This window comes from Narcine bancroftii, chromosome 14 (assembly GCF_036971445.1).
Source record: "Narcine bancroftii isolate sNarBan1 chromosome 14, sNarBan1.hap1, whole genome shotgun sequence".
In the NCBI taxonomy this organism is placed as follows: Eukaryota; Metazoa; Chordata; class Chondrichthyes; order Torpediniformes; family Narcinidae; genus Narcine; species Narcine bancroftii.
In genome coordinates this window covers 48,966,861-48,986,927 of record NC_091482.1, presented here as the reverse complement: position 1 = coordinate 48,986,927, position 20,067 = coordinate 48,966,861, and the positions used below count along the sequence as shown (strand labels likewise).

The window sequence follows — 20,067 nt, the reverse complement described above, 5'->3', positions numbered from 1 at the left end:
TGATGCAGCCGGTCAGCACTCTCTCCATCAGACATCTTCTCTCTCGTCGAAGGGAGTTCTGTGCAAGCCTCTCTCTGTTATCCCCACGGCTTCTCAGCTCTGATCACTTCCTCAGCCATGGGTCCTTCCTGGCCATCTGTCTCCGCTGTCATCTGCTCGTCCGCGGAATGCATCAGGAGTGCTGGAAAATCTCAGCAGGTCACAAAGCGCACTGATTCTCTCCAACACCTTTGACTGCAATCACAGCATCTGCACACTTCCCATGGGGGCACAGTTAGCTCAGCGCTGTTACAGCACCAGTGAATGGGGTCCGGGGTTGGAATCGCTGACTGTAACTAGTTTGTATATTCTCCCCATGTCTGCATGAGTTTCCTTTGGGCAGTTAATTGGGTGTAATTAGGCGGCACGGGCTCATGGGCCGATCAGGCCTGTTACCATGCTGTAGGTCTAAATTTTTAAAAATCTGCTTGTCTGTGCTCCTGCCCCTTTCCCTTCCACTGCCGTGGCCTCTTTCAGATGTCTGTCTGATTTTTGGCACACCTGAAGAAGTGCTCAGGCCCCAACCGTCGACTGCTGATCCACTTTCCCACAGATGCTGTGTGACCTGTGTTGTATTCGACAGCATAACCTGTGGCCAGCACTTGTGTTACAAGCGGCTCATCCTCTTATGCAAATCGTGACCACAGATTGTTGCCTTAACCACCCCTCAGGGCAAAAAAAAGATGGAAAATACATTCCAGGGTCACCCAACTCACCAAAATGGGGGAAATAAAATTTCATTCTTTCTGCAAAAAATTAGTTGATCTTGTTGATCTCACTCAGTGGGCAAGACTAGAACTAGGGGACACAGCCACAAAATCTGTGATAGTAGATTTAAGATGGAGATGAGGAGGAATGATTTCTCCCAGAGACTGGTGAATCTGTGTAATGTTCTGCGTGATAAAATATTTTTCACATTTGTCCAGATTTACTGTATGTATACAACGAGACTAACCAGCATTTCCATGGAGCATATCACAAACACGGGCGCACACACACACACACACACACACACACACACACACACACACACACACACACATAAACATACACACACACTCACACACACATAGACGCACTCCCACATACACACACACACACACACACTCTCCCCCCACACAAACACACTCACACACACATACACACACACACATTCCCACACACACACACACACACACACACACACAGCACAATAATGACATATATACATAAAGATATAATTTAAAATTAATAAATATAAATACTTTGGAATGATTTACTTCAGATTTCAGATTCATTGTCAGGGTTCATATACGACATCACATACAACCCTGAGATTCCTTTTTCATGTGTGTGCGGCAGAATTACTACTAATTGGTAGTTCAAAAAATAAACTGTACAAAGCGAAAAACATGTAAACAAATAAAGACATGTAAATAGATAACAGATGTAGACAAACTGACTGTGCAATACAGAGAGAACAAAAAGAAAATCAATAAAGTACAAAGTAAGAGTCCTTAAATGGGTCCCTGACTGAGTTTGTTACTGAGGAGTCTGATGGTGCAGGGGTAGCAGCTGTTCCTGAATTTGGTGGTGCGAATCTTGTGGCATCGATACCTCTTTCCTGATGGCCACAGTGAGATCAGTGCATGTGCTGGGTGGTGAGGGTCTTTGATGATTGCTGCTGCTCTCCGATGTCAGCGTTCCCTGTAGATGTGCTCAGTAGTGAGGAGGGATTTGCCTGTGACGTCCTGGGCTGTGTCCACTACCTTATGGAGGAGTTTATGCTCAGGGTTATTGGTGTTTGTATATCATACCATGATGCAGCCGGTCAGCACACTTTCCACCACACCTCTGTAGAAATTTGCCAGGGTTTCTGGTGTTATACCAAACCTCTGCAAACTCCTGAGGAAGTAGAGGCGCTGAAGTGCTTTCTTCACTATGCCATTGGCTTGTTGGGTCCAGGAAAGGTGCTCCGAGATAGTGACTCCCAAGAACTTACATTTGCTCACCCTCTCCACCTCTGATCCCCCAATGATCAGTGGATCGTCCACCTCTGGCTTTCCTTTCCTGAAATCAACAATCAGCTCCTTCATTTTGGTGACATTGGGTGCAAAGTTGTCGTTGTTGAACTATTCATCCAATCTCCATCCTGTATGCTGATTCATCCCCAGCCTTTATCCAACCCACTGCCGTGATGTCATTGACAAATTTGTAGATGATGTTATTGTCGTACCGAGCCACGCAGTCATGGGTGTAAAGTGAGTAGAGCAGGGGGCTAAGAACACAGCCCCGTGGTGCTCCGGTACTGATGGAGATTGTGGAGGAGAAGTTCTTACCAATCTTCTCTGATTGTGGTCTGGATGTAAGGAAATTACACAGTGGGGGTGTTAACTCCCAGGCCTTGGAGTTTACTGATCAGTTTTGACGGGATGATGGCGTTAAATGCCGAACTGTAGCCGATAAAGAGCATCCTGATGCTGTCCAGGTGTTCCAGAGCCAGTGAGATGGCATCCACTGTTACTACGATTGGCGAACTGGAATGTATCCATGTCACCGCTCAATCAGGAGCTATGATATAACTTGGTTACAGCATACTGTTCATTAATCACACAGCCCGCGGGAAAAAGCTATTTTCCATCCTGCAGTCCTGACTTTGATGTTCCTGTACCTCCTTCTTGAGGGTAGTGGGTCAAAGAGCCTGTGTGCAGGATGGAAAGGGCCCTCAATAATTCTTTGAGCCCTATTTAAGCCACATCATCAGAGAAAAATGAGACCCCCAGTGATCTTCTTGGGCTGCTTTGATGATCCTCTGTCATGACTTCTGGTCTGATGCTTTGCAGCTACTATCCCACACAATGATGCAGCCAGACAGGACCCTCACAATTGTGGTCCGCAAAATGTTTCTAAGATGGGGGCCGGTAGCTTTGCTCTCCTCAACCCCCTGACTAATGAGAAGGTTTTGTGGGTCCAGGATAGGTTGTATTTTACATGCACACCAAGAAACTTTGTACTCTCCACTCTCCCCACGACAGTGTGGTAATGGAGACTGGACGACCTACGACCAATCATCTCCTTTGTCTTGTCCAGTTGAGACTCAGGTTGCACCATTTGACGAGTCACCCATCTCATCTCTGTCGTTGTTGTCGAAGAGGCCAATTCCTGTTGTATCATCCACAAACAATATTTCTGTTAGAACCGGATCTGGTAGTGCGGTCGTGAGTCAGTAGCGTGAACAGTAGCAGGCTGAGCACATCTCCCTGAGGTGCGCAGGTGCTCAGTGCAATGGGGCTCAAGGTTTTGGTGCCAATCCGGACTGACTGCAGTCTTTCCGTCAAGAAGACCAGAATCCAGTTGTAGGGAAGGGTGCTGAACCCCAGCGAGGACAGAATCCACAGCCTCAGAGCTAATTTTGCACAGTAGGGGAATTAGGGGCTCTGTGGAAAAGCAGGTGAGTGGAGCTGAGTCCACAGCCAGGTCAGCCACAATTTAGTTGAATCGCAGAACAGGCTCAACTGTCTACATAGGCAACTCAAAGGTCTAGATGGGCAACTCAATGGTCTAGATGGGTCATTCAACTGTCTAGATGGGCAACTCAATGGTCTAGATGGGCAACTCAACTATCTAGATGGGCAACTCAACTATCTAGATGGGCAACTAATTGTCTAGATGGGCAACTCAATGGTCTAAATGGGCAACTCTTCATTTTTATGATTTTGAATTTTTAACTGTAGATTGGGAAAGAGGTTGTGAAAAATTTTGCCTCAAACATCTATTTATATTAATATGTATTTCTGGACAGTTTTGAGGGTATCTTTGGCTCCAATATCCAAACAGAATTTAACTGCCCAGTTTATAAAAATATCAGTTTGTTCGAGAACCAATATCCCCTGTGTATGACCATTTTGAATATACAAACCGAATTGGTAAGTAAAATTGGGAATGTAAATTTCCTTCAAATAATCAGTCTTTAGTGATTTAGTGCAATTGCCTGACTGTATCTGTGCTAATCAACAGCCTTCCAGTTTGTTCCACTTTTGTTTTCATTGTGACTGACTTGGCTGGAAAGAGTTTCGGGGAAAGTCCAGCCACAAGATCAAAAATCTTGTCCATGATGTGTAAATTATTCATATGTCAAACAAGGAAGTTGAAATGGCATGAATGTAGACGTCCTGTGGAATAACACTTGTGCTACTTTCACTTTTCTAGGTACAGACGTTTGCTACCAACTCTACGTAAGTACCCTAGAGTTTCAGTTTGAATTGAATGAGAGACATTTATAAAAGAGGCGCCCTTGATTTCTCTAATTTGGCATATCGTCAAATATGCACTAATTTGGGCTAGTTATGCCTTAAAGTTCTGCCACTCATCCCTTTAGTGGGGAACCCATGGTCCTACGTGGAATTCCACTTCCATGGGATTTATTGAGAGAATACAGGCAGCAAACTCTGAGGGATGGTTAGGGTTGGACCATCCCTCAACGAGGCCTGGTTATCCACAATGACTGAGAGGGCTGTCTGTCGCTGTATCTTCAGCAAGAAGACAGTAACAAGTGAAACCATCTTGTTCAAGAAGGTTTGCTGCCAACTCTACCAGAGTTGCAAGCGCAAGCTGTCACAGTCCCAGCGTTTGGGGTTTGAATCCAGTGCTGACTGCAAGTAATTCTCCCCATGACCTCCGGGTATAACCATATAACTGTTTAAGGCATGGAAACAGGCCATGTCGGCCCTTCAAGTCACTTGAAAAACTCCACTAGCTTCCCCCTCATGCTCTCCGCCCATAACCCTCCAACCCCTCACATCCATGTACACAACCAACCTTCTCTTAAATGACAGAAGGGACCCTGCCACAACTATCTCTTTTGGAAGATGATTCCATTCTGCCACCACTACTCTGATTTTCTCTCACCGTTCAAAACATACTGGGGTTGTGCTTAATTGGCTGGCACCGGCTCATGGGCTGAAAGGGCCTGTTACCATGCTGTGTATCTTAAAAAAAAAGCAGCTGTCTTTGTTGCCTGCTGCTGCGTTGATAGATAGCAGATATTTTATTCAGGAGACTCAATTTCTGTTTCCTTTCCTAATGACTATAAACCACTGGATGATAGATTAGAAATAGGAAAGTAGATTGTAAAAGCTTTTATTGTCTTATAAAAAGGAAAAGATTAGCTAAAGTCAGTGTGCATCTCGTACAGATTTCAATTTAGACACACAGCACGGCAACAGGCCCTTCCGGCCCATGAGCCCGTGCCGCCCAAATACCCCAATTCACCTACAAATCCCGTACATTTTGAAAGGTGGGAGGAAAGCAGAGCACCCGGAGGAAACCCACACAGACACAGGGAGAGCGTACAAACTCCTTACAGACAGCATCGGATTCGAACGCGGGTCGCTATTATGCACCATAATAGCGTTGTGCTAACCGCTATGCGAACCGTGTGGAGAAATCATATTGGGGAATGAGAACATGGCAGAGAGGCTGAGGATATGTTTTCTACTTGTCTTTGTGAAAGAAGACATAGCAAAGCTTTCAGAAATGCTGGCGATTCAAACTGAAGGAGGAACACAAACTGATTAGCAGAAGGAAAAACATTGCAGATGTTAATGCAACTGAAAGACAAGAACTCGCAGTTTCTGATAACTGAGGCTGCAAAGGAGATGGCCATAATGATTGGTTTAGTTAACATCATCCAAAATCTGATAGATAACAGTGGTTCTAAAATTAAACACAACTGACTTCAACCTGATGGGTTCAAGCTCGAAACGTTGGTTATGTACCTTTATCTTTGCTCTATGAAGAAAACTGCGCTGGATGGGTCACGTCTCCAGAATGGAGGACCATCGCCTTCCCAAGATCGTGTTATATGGCGAGCTCTCCACTGGCCACCATGAGAGAGGTGCACCAAAGAAAAGGTACAAGGACTGCCTAAAGAAATCTCTTGGTGCCTGCCACATTGACCACCGCCAGTGGGCTGATAACGCCTCAAACCGTGCATCTTGGCGCCTCACAGTTTGGCGGGCAGCAACCTCCTTTGAAGAAGACCGCAGAGCCCACCTCACTGACAAAAGGCAAAGGAGGAAAAACCCAACACCCAACCCCAACCAACCAATTTTCCCCTGCAACCGCTGCAATCGTGTCTGCCTGTCCCGCATCGGACTTGTCAGCCACAAACGAGCCTGCAGCTGACGTGGACTTTTTACCCCCTCCATAAATCTTCGTCCGCGAAGCCAAGCCAAAGAAAGAAGATGAAGAAAACTGTTTGACCTGCTGAGTTTCTCCAGCGTTGTGTTTTTTACTTCAATCAAGGTGTCTACAGACTTTTGTGTTTTACTCCTGTTAAATGATGCTTCAAGAACCTATACATTTCTGGATTAAATACATCTGTCTTGATGAAGGGCTCAAGCCTGAAATGTTGGTTAAGTACATTTATCAGTAACAATTGGGTCTAGAGCAGTGATTCTCAACCTCCCACTGAAAGAATTAAAAGTTATATTAAAATTATAGCTGGCCTCCTCTACATGGGAGATCGCTTCACTTTAAGTATTCCCTATGCCATAGGTGCTCTGTGATTAGTAAGGGATTGCTTAAGGTGGTCTATGAGTGGAAAGAAAAAGGTTGATGACCACTGGACTCTAGAAAGAAACTGCACATAACGTTATTGAATATTTATTTTCTGAATTGCTCTCTCTTCTTGTTTACATTTCTCTCCTTTCTATACATATCTTTTCTTGAGAACATCTCTTTTGCGCAACCAATAAGTGGTCATTTGGCCACACCCACAGGGAAAAAATAATCTCAGGATTGTATGTGATGTCATGTATGTACTCTGACCATAAATCTGAACTTTGAACTTTACAGCTGTGAGGAAGTGGCTCTACTAACTGCACGACCTTGCCACCTATGCACATTGTGCAAGGCCTGACCTGTCCTTAACACTGACAATTCTTTCTATAAGTCTTTCTATAAATACTGAGTTTCTCCAGCGCATTTATTTATTGTGCTATAAGCCTTTTTTTTATTTGAGCATTGAACTTCTACTAACATTACATTTACAGACTTTAAGCATTTTAATTTTAATTTAGACACACAGCTCAGTAACAAGCCCTTCCGGCCCACGAGCCCATGCTGCCCAAATACCTCAATCAACCTAGAACCCCCGTACGTTTTGAAGGGTGGGATGAAAGTGCACTGACCCACCAACTTCCCATTTTTAAGACCCATTAGAACCATGGAACATGACAGCACAGAAACAGGTCCTTCAGCCCTTTAAGTCTGGGCTGAACTATTCTTCTGACTAGTTCCACTGACCTCCCCCCAGTCCACAGCCCTCCATACCCCTCCCAGTCCACATCTTTTTTTTAAATGTTAAAATTAAGCCCCTTATTCAGAACTTTAGCTGGCAGCTCATTCCACATTCCCACCTCTCTCTGTGTTAAGGAGTGGGTGGAAACCCACGCAGGCACGAGGTGAACGTACGCATTCCTTACAGATAGCGCTGGATTCGGACCTGGGTTGCCAGTACTATTATAACTATGCTACCTGTGCCAGCCCAGCCTCCCTGCCTACCCTCTCTCTCTGCTGCCTCCCAGGCCAACTGCTCATAAACCTGAGTTCTTCAGCGCATTTGCATAGATTAGTTTATTGGCTGCTTGAAAAGAGTCATAGGTGAATTGGCACCTCTTTTAGGGCTCCAAGAAATATAAATGAGCTCAATGGAATCAGCGCAATGCATCAAACAATTTTAATCAATGTGTTTGGAATTAGGTAGAATTTTCACCATTGTTTCCTTCCCACCCCATTCCCCACATCTCACTTAGAGACAGCTGAACTGTGTTATTCTGACTGAACTTAACCATGTCCAAGTTTAGAGACCTTGCAGAAGATGCAATGCTGGCCAACTTCCTCATCAGATGTCTTCTGGCACCTTCCCTATGGTGGGCCCATTAAGAGAAATTGAAAATCGTTGGCTTTGGCCCCAACATTCTTAGGTTTTCCAGTTAAATTGGAGCTGTGCAGGATCCAAAGTTTGGGGTGTAGTATCTTTGGGCCCTGGACAGCTCTGATGTCTGGATGGGAGAAGGGGGTTTGAGAAAGTCTCGTCCCATCTCGTTCATGTCACTGGAGGTACAGTTTGGGAGATGCAATTCTGGACTCACACGGGCCACCTTTGTTTGATCCCACTGCAGGAATAAACACTCTTGCCTTCCTGAAAGATCTAAACATACCCTCTCTCTTTCCCGTATCTGAGTGGACAAGAGGGGATAAGAAATTCTTTCTGATCTTTGTTGGATTAACACCAGATGGTTTTATTTTCTTTTGCTTATTTTAAAATATCCAGAAAAAGAGCCATAAATCTAACATTGCACAAGCCCTTTCGTTTGTGCAATAATTATCCTTGAGCCATCAAGTATCTCCTTGGCATTTTCCCCTTTACTATTATTTATTTGCAGTAACAGATTAACAGGTCAATTAGACCTTCATATTTGTACTTCTTTTCCTGGAAATTTGTGTTCCACAGAATCCGGGTAGTATAAATTCTTCATTTTTAAATTTAGTAATGTGATTTAAAAGTCTTTTTGTCACATGATCATTACTGCTTTAACAACACAGATTTGCCATTTCATGCACCAATATTGCTACCAGGCATTTTGGTCACCTAACTATTGGAAAGATTGAAAGAGTGCAGAGGAGATTTACTACGATGTAGCCGGGATTTCAGGAACTGAGTTACAGGAAAAGGTTTATTCCCTGGAGCATAGAAGAATGAGGGGAGATTTGATAGGGGTTTACAAAATTATGAAAGGGTGTTCTATCGTGTAAATGCAAGCAGGATTTTTCTACTGAGGGTAGGTGAGATACAAATCAGAGGACATGGGTTAAGGGTGAAAGGGGAAACGTTTGGGGAAACTCCTTAACACAGAGAGAGGTGGGAATGTGGAATGAGCTGCCAGCTAAAGTTCTGAATAAGGGGCTTAATTTTAACATTTAAAAAAAAGATGTGGACTGGGAGGGGTATGGAGGGCTGTGGACTGGGGGGAGGTCAGTGGAACTAGTCAGAAGAATAGTTCAGCCCAGACTTAAAGGGCTGAAGGACCTGTTTCTGTGCTGTCATGTTCCATGGTTCTAATGGGTCTTAAAAATGGGAAGTTGGTGGGTCAGTGCACTTTCTGTCGGCCTGTCTTATGCTGTGCAAGTCTATGATTCCATTTAATGTCCTTCTACCGTCAATATCACTTTCCAGAGGTAGAATACAGATGGCTACAGAAGCAGTATTTGAAGTAAAAATACAACACTGGAGAAACTCAGCAGGGCAGACCCTGTACTTTATAGAGCAAAGATAAAGATGTATAACTACTATTTTGGGCTTGAGCCCCTCATCAAGGTGTGAGCTAAATGTAGGCAGGTGCTCAAACAAAATAGTTGGGGGGAGGGGGAAGGGTCAGAGGTAGGAGCACAGTTCAAAAGGCAGGAGGTAATAGGCGGGGGAGGGAGGGAGGGAGGGAGGGAGGGAGGGAGGGAGGGAGGGCCCACCAGCAAACAAGAGGAGGTTGGAAAGCTCTGAATGGAGATGGAAGGGGATGGAGAGCTGGGTGAACAAGACAAAGGGAAGGGAGGCAGAACGGCTAGTCGATGTTAATGCCATGCGATTGGAGAGTGCCCAGATGGAAAATTAAATGTGGCTCCTCTAATTTATTGGTAGTCTTGGTGGACCATGGACATATATGTCACCACAGGAGCAGGGCACAGAAGTGAGGTGCAGAACTGAAATGGTTGGCCACTGGGAGATCCCTGTCACTGATGCAGATGGAGCGAAGGTGCTCAGTGAAGTGATCTCCCATGTAGAGGAGGCCAGCTTTAATTTTAATATAACTTTCAATTCTTTCAGTGAAGAACTATAATGAAACGACCACCACTCGTGGCCCACTCAGCCTGGAGAGTGGCCACAACAGCGAGGCCTACACAGTACAAGGACCAGGATGGCTGCACAAGGGTGTCAGAATGGACGGCCACCTTGAGGCACAGGCCAGGTCCAGCGTGATCCTATTCCTAACCTACAGGTAGTAGCTGTTCAAGGACTTGCACTGGAAAACTCAGTGAGCGCTCATTCGACGATAAGCCTAGAATCAGAATCAGAATTTATTGTCACAAACAAGTTGCGAAATTCGTTGTTTTGTGGAAGCAGCATCATGGCACAAACACATATATAAACCACCTTACAACAATAAATAAAAATGATGCACAAAAAGTAAGGCACTGTCTTTAATTAATTGATATTCAGGAATCTCATGGCAGCGGGGACGACGTCTTTGTGCCGCTGAGTCCTCGTCTTTAGGTTCCTTTACCATTTTCCCGATGGAAGCAGAGTGAAGAGGTGGTGGTGGGGTCTTTGAGGACAGAGGCTGCTTTTTTAAGTCACTGCGCCTTGTAGATGTCCTCGACGGAGTGGAGTCTGGGGCCTGTGATGTCGCAGGCCGAGTTAACAACGCTCTGGAGTTTATTCTTGTCCTGAGAGTTGGCGCCTCCACACCAGGCAGTGGTGTGACCAGCCCGAATGCTCTCCACGGTACCACCTGTAGAAGTTTACGAGAGTCTTCATTGACAGCTGAATCTCCTCAGACACCTCACAAAGTGCAGCCGCTGGCGAGTGCTGCAGGTAAGGTGATTGAGGATCATTCTCGACCTTTGCCGACTTCCAGCAGCATTTGTTTTAGTTATATTGGTGGTTGCTTCCAATTTACCAAAAAAAATGAAAGGACATTTTGCTCTGTGGGGTCCATTATTTTTACTTTCAAAGAGGCTCACAACTGGATTCGTAATTTTGGGCTCCTCTGAGAGTGTACCCAGAATTTTTTAAGCAGATTACACCTGTCGAGTATAACTGAAGCCCTTCTACCTAATGAGGAGCTGCTAATGTTCATTAACTAAGGCACAAAACAGTGGTCAATATTTGAGGGTTTTGCCATGTCTTGGAAACGTAGAATCATTCTGAGTAAAGAAACACATTTTACTGATACCTCGGGACTAATTATTAAATTTTATTTTGTAAACTCGAATCACTCTTTCCAGCTGTTGGCAAAAGAAACAATTGTTTTATTGTCAACGTTAGAGTATCTTGAAATGTAGATTTAACCATTGGTATCAATTAGCAGCTTGGGACGCAGCCAGAACTTGCTAACAATACGCTGATTCTTCACTCTCAGAGCCACAGGGTCCACTGCTCTGAGCCTTTTTTCAATGCAACACATAGATCCGGTTTCAGTTCAGTTGTATGGTTTGATCTGGAAAATAAAATCCCACTACCTCCAGTTTCAGGCACAACAAATCTGGGCAGAGCAGCGAGAAAAAAAATGAGAGCAAGTTTTCTAACAAGCAGGGCAAGGTTCATATTTCTCCCTCTGTTCATTAACTGGGGGTGTAACAGTTCTTCTGGAAGCATTGAAGAGGGAACGTAATAACGTATTACTTCACTCGGAGGGAGTGGCATGTTTTTTTTGGTGAGCTTTTGTCAGGGAAGACTGCAGGGACCAGATGATCCTGTTCTGAAATAAATGGGATGCATCACAGGCAAAGCAACAGTTAACGCAACGTTATTACAGTGCCGTCGACTTGGGTAGGAATCCCGCGCTGTTTGTTCCCGTGAGTTTTCTCCGGGTGCTCTGGTTTCCTCCCACCTTCCAAAACCTACTGGGATTGTAGGTTAAGAAGTATAAGAAGTAAAACAGGGAAGTCTGCAGACACCGTGGTTGAAGTAAAAACTGAAGGAACTCCGCAGTGCCCTTTATATAGCAAAGGTACATAACTGACGTTTTGTGATTGAGTCCACTAGGTCACATCATCCCTCCAAGCCCACTTGCTCACACAAACTCCACAGAGAAGATCACCGTTCCTGAGGGTGCTGTGCCATTGTGAAACTTTCCACTTGGCCTAAACTTGTGCCCTGGACTGGATCCAGCAAAGCTCCCCACCTTACACCATGACAAGAAAATCCTCCTGAACAAACCAAAAATATGTCACATTTTCTGTGAGCTCTGAGAGTGACTTCCTTAAGCAGAAAGTACTGATAAACAGTCAATAGGAAGGGCTGGATGTGTGGAAAGAGAAACCGAAGTGAATGGTCTACTGATATTTAAATATTACCATCCTTAAAGATAGGGTTTCAATATGCCATTCAAATGTTTTCCTGAAACTCTACTTCTTTGTGATTATTTCAGGTCAGAAGAATGACACACAAACTGTTCAGGACATCAGGATGGAACCCACATTAGTTGAAGCTGTGATGCCCTTGAAATGATATTAGCCAACAGACTACGTCCATTGAAAGTACTACTGGCAGGCATGTAAATACACTAGCAGAACAGTGCCCAGCTTTGAGCCACTTGACCTAAGTCAAGTTTAATGTTACCTGATTATTCAAGTACAATCCGACGAAACATCGTTCTTTGGTCCTCGGTGCAAAACACACACACACACACCACCAGATATAACTCACATACAGACAAGCAAAACACGTACAGGAGAAATATTCATGCAAATCAATAAATAAATCGATGTTGTTTCATGAATATGAGAGTCTCGGATGGTGAATGTGAGTGTTTGGTCATTCTCACCGCCCGTGAGAAGAAGCTGTTCCTCAGCCTGGTGGTGCTGGCTCTGATCCTCCTGTATCTCTTCCCCGATGGGAGGAGCTGTGTGTGGGGTGAAAGGGGTCGTTCAACCCTTCAAACAATGATCCTGGTCAATCACATCGATGGGGGGTGGGGGGAGACTCCAGTGATCCTCTCTGCCGCTCTTTTGGTCCTGTGGATTGACCTCCGATCCATTTCTCTGCAGCAACCGTACCACCACTCTGCGATGCAGCCGGCCAGGGCGCTCGAGAGAGAGCTCCTGTAGAAGGTTGACATAATGGTGGCTGGTGGCCTTGCCCGCTTCAGTCTTCTCAGGAAGTCCAGTCGCTGTTGGGCCTTCTCAAAACTGGTTCCTACTTTGTTCAATGGTCTGGCTCCTCAATGTGCATATGTCGTTTGGTGGAAATAAAAATTTGATGGAGCTGTGGGTCATGGATCATATTTCCATGAATATGCAAGCATCAAATCAGTGGATTACAAGCACGATCATATGGAGACTTCAATCAGCTTTGAAGGTCACAGAACATCAAGTGCCACCTTGGTGTTTTTATTTAAATATGAGGAGAGTTTCTTCCTTTAGTTTTCAAACTTCCTGCAAAGAGATGTAATTCCTTCCAGATCACCCAGTCTGGCTTTTACATAAACTTATCAATTTAGATGTACAACTGCCAGCGCACAAACCCGTGCCGCCCAATTAACCTACAGCTTCCCCCTCCCCTACCCCCACCGCATGTTTTGAAGGGTGGGAGGAAACCGGAGCCCCCACGCAGACACAGGGAGAATGTACAAACTCCTTACAGACAGTGAGGGATTCGAACCCGGGCCCCTGGCGTTGTAGCAGCATTGTGTGCTAACTGCTAGGCTAACTCTCCCGCCCTTGGTCTTTATACTTCTGCCAGTGGAAGCAAATCTACCAAAGCTGATCCAATCGGCCCTTCCCTTTTATCAGAGAGCAACCCTTGGCCCTCTCCTCTATCACTTCTCAGCTGGTCACTCCTCAGTCCCACCTCTCGTGTCCACCTGTTACCTCTTACTTGCCAGCCTGTGCTCCTTCTTCTGCCTCTTCCTCCCTCTCTTCCTTCCCTCCTCCCTCTGTCTTTTTAATTCAGGCACCTGGCCTCCTTCCGCTTGTACCTTGTTGGAAGGGCCCAGGCCCGAATTGTTGGTTCCTCTTTACTTTTCGTGCATTATTATTTAAATTTTTAAAAATATTAATGTTGTGAGATGGTTATAATATGAACAATGACACTGCCGCAGAAACGCCGACTTTCATGACTTGCTCGTGACAGTAAATTCCGAATCTGATTCTGACTCCGAATTCCTCTGCGTGACCGTGCTGAGTTGCTCCAGCACGTTTGTGCTGTGCACTCGACTCCAGCGTCTGCGGGCTTTCTTGATTCGCTCCGATCCCATCTCTCCTCCCAGTGAAAGTTCTCCAATTGTCGTGCACTCTTCCTGTGCGGTTTCTCTGGCACCACCCCATCCTCCATATTGTGTGGCAATCCGACCTGCACCAGTAATAAGTGAGAGCTTCTGAATAAAGTGGTGCAGCCCCCCCCACCCCCCCATTGAAGGCACAGCCACAACCCCTTCTTTATGCAGTCGAGCGTGAAGGTAAAGATATGACATACCAGCAAATTGGTTACATCGAATAAAATGTATAAGACAGGCATCACTGAGGAGGTGATTTGTGTCCGCTGGGGAGTCTGAGAGCCGATTAAAGCATGAGATTGTGGCGGCCACATCGGCAGTAAATGTAAATAGCTGGCTCAGAGTTAATGAGCTGGCTTCTGAGGTTTGACACCGCTGTATCAAGAAGTGAGAAAGGTATCTGGACATTTTACGCTGGGAGGCAGAAACACTTCTTACATTAAGTGGTACACATTTATTCAGTCATGAAGGATGGGAGTGTGTGTTTACATATGCAATAGGCATTGGGGGCCTGGAAACTAGGCATGTAGAAGAGCAAGCCTCCAAGTGGAACAGGAAAATCTGCGGACACTGGGGTCGAGTGCAATGCACAAAAAAGTGCTAGAGAAACTCAGCAGGTCACACAGCCTCCATTAAAATCATGTGCGCTCAATGAACCATGTTGGAGAAATTGGTTTGACTCCAAGGGACACTGGCACTAGTACTGGGGAAAGAGGGAGTTGTTTCTTTGAGGAAGAATTCACTTGAATAGGGCCTATTGGTGATTTTGGTGAGTTGAATACTGGGCACTGCATGAGTTTTTCAAGCTCTGCTGGGACCAAGGAAAACTGCCTCAGGACCTTCGTGATGCCATCATCATCACCCTGTACAAAAACAAAGGCGAGAAATCAGACTGCTCAAACTACAGGGGAATCACGCTGCTCTCCATTGCAGGCAAAATCTTCGCTAGGATTCTCCTAAATAGAATAATACCTAGTGTCGCCGAGAATGTTCTCCCAGAATCACAGTGCAGCTTTCGCGCAAACAGAGGAACTACTGACATGGTCTTTACCCTCAGACAGCTCCAAGAAAAGTGCAGAGAACAAAACAAAGGACTCTACATCACCTTTGTTGACCTCACCAAAGCCTTCGACACTGTGAGTAGGAAAGGGCTTTGACAAATACTAGAGCGCCTCGGATGCCCCCCAAAGTTCCTCAACATGGTTATCCAACTGCACGAAAACCAACAAGGTTGGGTCAGATACAGCAATGAGCTCTCTGAACCCTTCTCCATTAACAATGGCGTGAAGCAAGGCTGCGTTCTTTTGAGGGAATTTATGAAAAAGTCCAGATTCTCAGTGGGGGGTGGTTGGCGGTGTCAGGATTTCTGGCATCCAGATTTCTGGACTTCTACTGCAAAGCAATTTCCAACAATATGGCCTGTAAGTTGCATACATTGTGATACTGTCAATTAAAAGATATGAAATCATATATAGCTGGTGTAATTATACATCCTTTATAAAGGCAAAAATAATGTTGACCATGAAGAGAGGTTAAAGATCATGTTAGATCACATCGGCAAAACAAAAAGTAGTGAAGCTAAGTACTGACAAAATTAGAGATCTCGGCAAAGGAGGACAAAGAATTTGATGCTGGAAAAGGCAAGTCGAACAGGAACATAAAAACAGACTGCTAGAGCATTGAGTTCAGGAGATGGGATGTTAAGGTGACAACGTATAAGACGCTGGTGAGGCCAAATTTGGAGTATTGCAGAGCAAAGATATCAATGAGATTGAAAGAGTGTCAAGGTGATTTGCAAGGATGTCGCCGGGACTTGAGGAACTGAGTTACAGGAACAGGTTCGGACTTTCTTTTCAGGAGCGTCGGAGATGAGGGGAGATTTGATCGAGGGAGACAAAGTTTATGAGGGGTATAGATAGGGTAAATGCACGCAGGGATTTTCCACTGAGGTTAGGCAAGACAAGAGCTAGAGGATATGGGTTAAGGGTAAAAGGTGAAATGTTTCAAGGAACATGCCAGGGAACCTCTTCACACAGAGAGTGGTGGGAGTGTGGAACAAGCTGCCAGCTGAGGTGGTGAATGTGGGCTCAATTTTGACATTTAAGAAAAATTTGGGCAAGTACACAGATGGTATTAGGTCTAGTACAGATTATTGGGACTAGGCAGAATAATATTTTAGCAGAGACTGGATGGGCCAAAGGGCCTCTTTGTGCTTGTAGTGTTCTATGGTTCTGTAGCAACCCCTTACTAAATCTTCAATCTCTCTGCGGATATCACTTGTTATTCTTACCAACTGGAAATGTGTTGGATCACCTCTTGCCAGAGCTCCCGTGGTCTGCATGAGCAAAGGGGTCCGGCAGAGCAGGGCTGCTGCTGTAGGAGGGACTGAACCTGAAGGGTGAGCTGGAGCTATCCCTGTATCCTGCTGTGAGCACAGGCCAGACCGCCTGACTGCTTGGGACCTCTCCTGCCGTGACATCGGACAACTAAGCATCCACTCTCTGTCAACAGACCGACCCAGAAATAGCCGCTGTTTGTCAACCCTGGTGTCCGACTACTTCAGTGAAAGCAGTTTGCTGGAGGCCTTGGATAGAAGCTTGAGAACTAAATCTATCATTGCCTGTTTTGGTGCCTCCAGCCAGGTTTAAATCCTGATAATTGGCAATTAGGAACAAAATTCTATGCTCAAAACTAGCATGTCCACTTAGTGGAGCAAAAACACGAAAGTCTGCAGTCGCCGTGATTGAAGTAAAAACAGAATGCGTTTTTACATGCCTACGTAGTATCTGTTTTCATCCATCCACCAACAGGACCCTCACATTCTCTCCAATGACAACGGAGCCACAATAGATGAGCTGCAGCTATAGTTTAGAAACAACGAGATGTTCCTGTTATAAAGTTATGTTCATTCTCCATGATAGAAATCAATGTTAGGAGCAGGAGGACACAGAGACGTGAAAAACTGCAGATGCCGTGGGAAGAAAATAAATTGTCGATTTTTTGAGTCAAAACCCTGAGCAGTCTGTGCAAAAAGTGAACCAAGGATCTTATTGTTGATTTTAGAAAGGACAGGTACCTGTCCGCATTTATGGGATGGGGAGTGGAGAGGGTTAAGAACAAAAGAAACAAGGAGCAGGAGTCGGCCATCCAGCCTGTCGAGCCTGCCCCAGTAAGATCTGATGAGAGGCTTATCTCCACTGACCTACCTTTTCCCCATAGCCCTTAATTCCCCTCCTATGTAAAAATCTATCCAACCTTATCTTAAATATGTCTCCACTGCTTCAATGGGCCACGAATCCCACAGATTGACCCTCTGCGAAAAGTAGTTCCTCCTCATCTCCGTCCTAAATCTACTGCCCTTGAGGTTGTGTCCCCTAGTTTTGGTCTCCTCCACCAACGGAAACAACTTACCTACCTCTATCTTATCTATGCCTTTCATAATTTTATGCGTTTCAATAAGATCCTCTCTCATTCTTCTAAATTCCAGCAAGTACAGTCCCAGACGAGTCAGTCTCTCCTCACAGGCTAACCCACTCATCTCTGGAATTGACCTGGTGACCCTCCTCTGCATCCCTCCAAAGCCAGTTTGGAGATCAGAACTGCATGCAGTACTCCGGGGTTAGTACCTTCAATTCCTGGGTGTCTATACATTTAGAAGACCTCTCCTGGAGTAAGCACATTGATATAACTGTGAAGAAGACCCACCAATGCCTCTAGTTTCTAAGAAGTCCGGGGAGATTTGGCATGTTGTTAGACACACCTTGAAAGTTCTACTACAGGCATCGTGGAAAGTAATTAAGCCTGGTTTGATAATGAGGGCTCCCTGGAATGTAAAAGGCAGAACTAGGTAACTAGGTTCATTGAAGACATCTCTGTGAGGCACTGTATCAAGAAAGAAACCAGCATCATAAAAGAACCCCATCACCTTGGATGCAAGCTCTTCTCTCTGCTACCTTCAGACAGAAGGTACAGAAGCCTGAAGTCCAGCACCTCCAGATTCAAGAACATTTGTTTCTAATCAAGATCTTGAACCTCCCTGTAGTTACCGTAGCCATAGTGTGGAACATGGAAGTCTGCAGGTGCTGTGATTGTAGTCAAAACACAGAAATGCTGGAGGATCTCAGCCAGTCTTATAGAGTTCATGGGTGGTAAAGATATATGACCAATGTGTGGGCCTGAGCCTCTTCAAGGTAAACGACTCCAACACCACAATAGTGCCTGACTGCCACTTCTTTTCCTGACCTAATATAGCACAAACATTTATTATCTCTTTTATTTGTTATCTCTTTTTAAAATAATTTAATGCACACAATTGCAGGTTTTTTTTAACAAGTACCTATTCAGCTGCAGCGGATAAGAATTTCAGCGCGTACGCACATCGTCCAATGCAAGTGACAATAAACTCATTACCATTGTCAACCTCATTTTGGGTGATAGAGTTTTACAGCATGGAAATAGGCCCTTAGGCCCATTGCGGGGGTGGCCGAGCGGTTAGCGCAAAGCTGTTACAGTGCCAGCGATCGGGACTGGGGTTCAAGTCCCGTGCTGTCTGCACGGAGTTTGTACATTCTCCCCATGTCTGCATGGTTTTCCCTGGGGGCTCCGGTTTCCTACCAAAACGTACCGGGGCGGGGGGGTGGGGTGTTGTAGGTTAATTTGGTGTATTTTGGCGGCACAGGCTCATGGGCCGAAATGGCCTGTTACCCTGCTGTATGTCTCTCCTGACCTTTATGCCTATCTACACAGGCCACTTGCTGGCATTAGGTCCACATCCTTCCATGCCTTACCTTTTAAAGAAATAGTCTGAATGTCTCTTAAATGTAGTGATTACACTAGACAACGAAGATTTTGCTTATCGAACACTTTTGGATGTATTTTATGGATTTTTGGCTGCTGATCACGAAAATCATCTTCTAATTTTCCTATCATGTACCATTTTTTAGATATAACCTATTTTTGTGATTTTTCTGTCAAGCGTACAATCCTTGAAGTGCAACATGTCATTGAAAATTCATTTAGTGCGTACGCACTTGGACTCCTTCCTGGCTGATCTGGGTGCAGTCGATGACGAACACAGTGAAAGGTTTCACCAGGACATTGCAACTGCAGAAAAGGCAGTTGGAAGGGCAACTGGAATCCATCAATGCTGGTTGACTATTGTTGGAACACTGGCATGAAAGGCATCAGATGCTGAGTACAAACGAAAATCAGCGGCAAAAATGTTTTAGGTCAGTTGAAGTCACGCATGTGTCAGCATCATTATGCGATTAAACGTGCTAAATTCAATGAAAGTTAATTTAATGTTTCCCCAACTTCCTATGTGATGCAGCAAACCTGAAATGACCTTTGTGTTTGAAGTTGACTATCATAATCCCCAATTTGTTTTCAGAAAGCAAACCGTTTGGAAAGATTTTGTTGTCTAGTGTTTTATGTAACTCCATCACCTTCTTTGTTGCACCTTCCAGATGTCATACATCATCTGTGTACAATCTCTTTAAAGCTATTTCCTATCACCGTAAAATGATGTCCCGTTGATTTTGACATCTTATTAAAGATACTGACCATCCACCCTGTTTTTGCCTCTCATTATCTTCTGTACCTCAATCTGGTCAGCCGTGAGCTTCCTTTACTCCAAGGAAATCACACCCATCTCTCTCCAGACAGCATCCTGGAGAATTTTCTCTGCATTTTCTCCAGTGCAATCACGACCTCCTTGGAGTATGACATCCAGAAATGGTATACCTTGATGAAAGGCTCAGGCCCAAAACGTCCGTTATCTATCTTCACCTCCTCTAGGCCCTGCGGGACCTTCTGAGTTTCTCCAGTACTTTTGTGTATTTAACTATGACCAGAACTGAAACCGTAGTAAAACAAGAAAATCTGCAGACACCATGGTTGAAGTAAAAACACAACACTGGAGAAATTCAGCAGGTCAAACCGCGCACTTCATGTAACAAAGTGCCTGCCAACAATTTTTACAGGCCTTGATGAA

At 44.9% G+C, this 20,067-nt stretch overlaps 2 long non-coding RNA genes across 3 annotated transcripts in view; one reads left to right on the top strand and one right to left on the bottom strand.

Annotated features, from left to right (window-relative positions):
- LOC138749905 (uncharacterized) overlaps nucleotides 1–20,067 on the bottom strand; it is a 70,640-nt gene that overhangs the window by 28,659 nt on the left and 21,914 nt on the right. The gene's annotated exons all lie outside the window — the stretch shown is intronic.
- Nucleotides 4,167–12,531, top strand: LOC138749826 (uncharacterized). Its single transcript, XR_011348880.1, has 3 exons — nucleotides 4,167–4,253; nucleotides 9,905–10,076; nucleotides 12,231–12,531. It is a non-coding gene; the product is annotated as an uncharacterized lncRNA (long non-coding RNA).